Genomic DNA, 4145 nt, shown 5'->3' on the forward strand with positions numbered 1-4145 from the left:
AGTTGAGCAGTATGAAATATATTTATGAAATATGTTTTGATCTGAATAGTGGTCATAACTACTATACATTTATATATTCCATGTTCATTTAATCAGTAAAGTTGAAGAGCTATCCCCATTAAACAATAAACTCCTAATTCTTTACTCCTGTTAACCCTAGCAACCACCATTCCAGTTTCTGTGATATCAGCCGTCATTCTAGTTTCTCTATGATATCAACTACCTCGTATTAAGCGCAATAATAATAATATTTGTCTTTTTATGACTGACTTATTAGCTTAGTGCCCTCACGTTCATCCATGTTTGGCATGTGTTCATTTTTTAGGCTCAATAATACTTCATTGTATATTTATACTAAATTTGCATACTTATTCTGGACGGCAATGACTTTGTTTTCCAGATGGGAGAAAATAATGGAAATGATAAGAGTTGGTATGTCTTTTCTCCGTGTCTTCTGCCCTTTTCCTTACTTCCCTATATTAATTAATATTGGTTCAGAATTCCAGGTTGGCTTTTTTTTTTTTTTTTTGGTCGTGGGCTTAAACTCAGGGCCTGGGCATTGTCCCTGAGCTCATTTTTCTTTTCTTCTCTTTTTTTTTAGAGTGACTTATTAACCTTTATTTATTTATTTTGGGGGTCCAGTCATGGGGCCTGAACTCTGGGCCTGGGCACTGTCCCTCAGCTCTTTAGCTCAAGGCTAGTGCTCTGCCACTTGAGCCACAGCTCCACTTCTGGCTTTTTTCTTATGTGGTGCTGAGGAATCGAACCCAGGGCCTCAGGCATGCAAGGCAGGCGCTCTACCACTGAGCCACCTTCCTAGACTCCTGAGCTCATTTTTCATGACACCTGTGTTCTGTTTTTTTTTTTTTTTTTCTGTTGGTTGTAGGGCTTGAACCCTGGGCCTGTCTGAGCACTGTCCCTCAGCTCTACAGCTCAAGGCTAGCGCTCTACAACTTGAGCTACAATGCCACTTCGACACCTGTGTTCTGAAATAATATTGTATTACTTTTCTCAAGACACTGAACATTTATCATTATAGATAAAAGAAACACAAGCATTATAGGAAGGCCCTCTGTCCTTTCTGACCTTAGCAACTTCTACTTTATTGGCAACAGTCTTAGTCGTGATCAGCAGAAGTTGGTCCTGGGCAATTTGTAGAGAGGTCATCTTTATCTTCATAGGCTGTTCCACACCAAATGCAATACAGATGTTCTTAAGTAACTAGTCAATATTTGTAATTTCTCCAGAACACTTAAATCTTCACTCCTATATTCATCTTCATCCTGTCCTTCTTCCTCTTCCTCCTCCTCTTCAGGCCTCAACCAGTATCATTCTTCCCTGGGAACCTCAGTGTTCTGGCTATCCAACTGTTGACAGGCGTGCTGGCTTCTTTTAAGATTTCCTTCTAGCTTCATCTCATCCCGCTTATTTTAAAGTTGCATTCTTCTTGCATTCTTCAGCTTTTTCTTCAGCTTGGTTTTTCATGTGAATCTTTCTTCTGTAGTGTTCTAATTTTTCCTCTGCTCTCTGTTTTAATAATGCCTCATGACCAAAGCCACTTTTCCCTGTTTTGACATGGAGAGGAAGTGCTTCAACAATACCATCTCCACTTTTGCCAAGAGCCTGACCACTTTTATATCTCATCTTCTGGAGCAAGGCAAACTTTTCGTTTTCACAGCCTAGTGCATTTCACAGCCCAGGGTCATGTCTTTCTTGTTCTTCTTTTAAACTCTTCTATTTTTCAAATTAGCTTCCTGTTGCTTTTCTTCTTTTCGACTAGCTTCTCATATTTGCCTCAGCATAGGCAATCCTGGTCTGATGTCTTCCTGTAACATTAATGAAGGAATCAGACACACAGTCTTCTTCTTCTGCCATGTTCAACTTCATATGGCAATTCCATCCACTTTGAGTAACTCAATTAGGTAAGAACAGTTTCATTTTCCAGTTGGAGAAATTAAGGTTCCACAGAGTCTCACGGAGCTGGGCGCCGGTGGCTCATGCCTGTAATCCTAGTTATTCAGGAGGCTGAGATCGGAGGATCATGGTTCAAAGCCAGCCTGGGCAAGGAAAAGTCCGGGAGAATCTTACCTTCAACAAACCACTAGAAAACCGGAAGTGTCGCTATTGCTCCAGTGGTAGAGCGCTCGCCTTGAGCTGAAGAGCTGAGGGACAGCATCCAGGCCCAGAGTTCAAACCCCACGACTGACAAAAAAAAAAAAAGTCACGGACTTTCCTGCCCGGGCTGGTTTTGAACCATGATCCTCAGATCTCAGCCTCTTAAGTAGTAGCTAGGATTATAGGTGTGAGCCACTGGCACCCCGCTTATTGTTATTATTATCATGTTGTACAGAAGGATTATGAGTAAGCAATGAGTATATTCATTTTTTGGACAGTGTCGCTCCTTCCTTTATTTTCTTCCAGTTACCTCCTCTTTCATCTCTGCCCACAGATTTATAGTTCATTTTCCACAGTGTATGCTGTATGGCATGTTTGCATTTGTTTGCCCTTCCTCCCTTTTTGTGCCCTTACCTTTTTGCCCTGCTAAAAAACAAAAAGCAAAAATAACCGCCACCACTAACAATAATAACAAAAAGTCCATGCTCCAGATTGGTGCGTGTGTGTGTATGTGTGTGTGTGTGTTTAGATACATGATATTTGTGATTGATAGACCAAGAAGCTACCCTTTTCCCAGCTTAGTTTTTTTTTTTTTGATATTCCTAGGATTATCCTTCCCTGTCTTAAATGCCAAAAAGTAGCAAGGCAGTATCTAGTGGCTTTACTACAGGATGAAGGAGAGACTAAGGATAAAAATAATAGGGAAGTAGAAGAGGATCAGGTATGGTGGAACATGCTTGTAATCTTCACTACTAGGGAGTTGGAGAAAAGAGAATTGCAGCCAGGCGCCGGTGGTTTATTCATGCCTGTAATCCTAGCTACCCAGGAGGCTGAGATCTGAGGGTCACGGTTCAAAGCCAGCCCGGGCAGGAAAGTCTGTGAAACTCTTATCTCCAAAAAACCACCAGAAAACTGGAAGTCGCACTGTGGCTCAAGTGGTAGAGCGCTAGCCTTGAGCTGAAGAGCTGAGGGACAGCACCCAGGCCCACAGTTCAAGACCCACGACCGACCAAAAAAAAAAAGAAAAGAAAGAAAAGAGAATTGCAAGGTTGAGGCCAACCTGGTCAAAGGTAGCAATACTACCTCAACAATAAAATACAGCCAGCCCTAGGTGTCTCATACCTGTAATCCTAGCTACTCAAGAGGCTGAGATTTGAGGATGGCAGTTTGAAGCTAGCCTGGGGAAGGAAAAGCCATGAGACTCTGACCTCCAATTAACTAGCAAAAAAGCTAGAAGTGGAGATGTGGCTCAAGTGGTAAAGTTCCAGTTTTGAGCAAAAAATCTAGGGGATAATGCCTAGGTTCTGATTTCAAGCCCTAGTACCACCAATACAAAAACAAAATGAAATAAAATACAAACAAAAGGCAGGAGGCCCCAGATACAATCCTCAGTATAGAAGAAGAGGATGAAAAGGACAAAGAGGACAAAGGAGGATGAAGAGGAGGAGGACAAAGGGGAGGAGAAGAATGAGAAAGTGGAAAAAAAAGAAAGAAAGAAAGAAAGAAAAAAATGGGCTAGAAATGGTGATTCAGGCCTGTAGTCTTTACTCTTAGCAGAGGCCTAAGAGTTCAAGGTCAGCCTGGGCAACTTAGTGAGATCCCCTTAGAAAAAAAGAAAAGAGGAAAGAAATCTTGTATTTGTGATCACATTTACAGACAAAATTGTGCCTTCACTTAATTTTCCTTTAATTCACATCCTTTTCTGAGAAACTGAAATTCTAAGGCCTTTTAATGTTAAAAAGTATCTAAAGGGAGCTGGGAAGGTGGCTCAGTGGTAGAGCGCTTGCCTCGTATGCATGAGGCCCTGGGTTGGATTCCTCATCACCACATAAGCAGAAAAAAGCTGGAAGTGGCGCTGTGGCTCAAATGGTAGGGAGCTAGCATTGAGCTGAAGAGCTGAGGGACAGTGCCCAGGCCCAGAGTTCAGGCCCCACGACCGACAGAAAAAAATAAAAACAAAAACAAAAAACCAAAGTATCTAAAATATCTTCAAGGAATAAGTTATCATGTTGTTTTTTTTGTTTTTTTTT

The 4145-nt window shown here is 41.5% G+C and overlaps 1 pseudogene; it reads right to left on the reverse strand.

Moving 5' to 3' along the window:
- Positions 1-1062: 1062 nt before the first annotated feature.
- On the reverse strand, positions 1063-1887 carry LOC105996584 (annotated as a pseudogene).
- Positions 1888-4145: the final 2258 nt, after the last annotated feature.

Source organism: Dipodomys ordii, unplaced genomic scaffold (genome assembly GCF_000151885.1).
Source record: "Dipodomys ordii isolate 6190 unplaced genomic scaffold, Dord_2.0 Scaffold132, whole genome shotgun sequence".
Classification (NCBI taxonomy): domain Eukaryota; kingdom Metazoa; phylum Chordata; class Mammalia; order Rodentia; family Heteromyidae; genus Dipodomys; species Dipodomys ordii.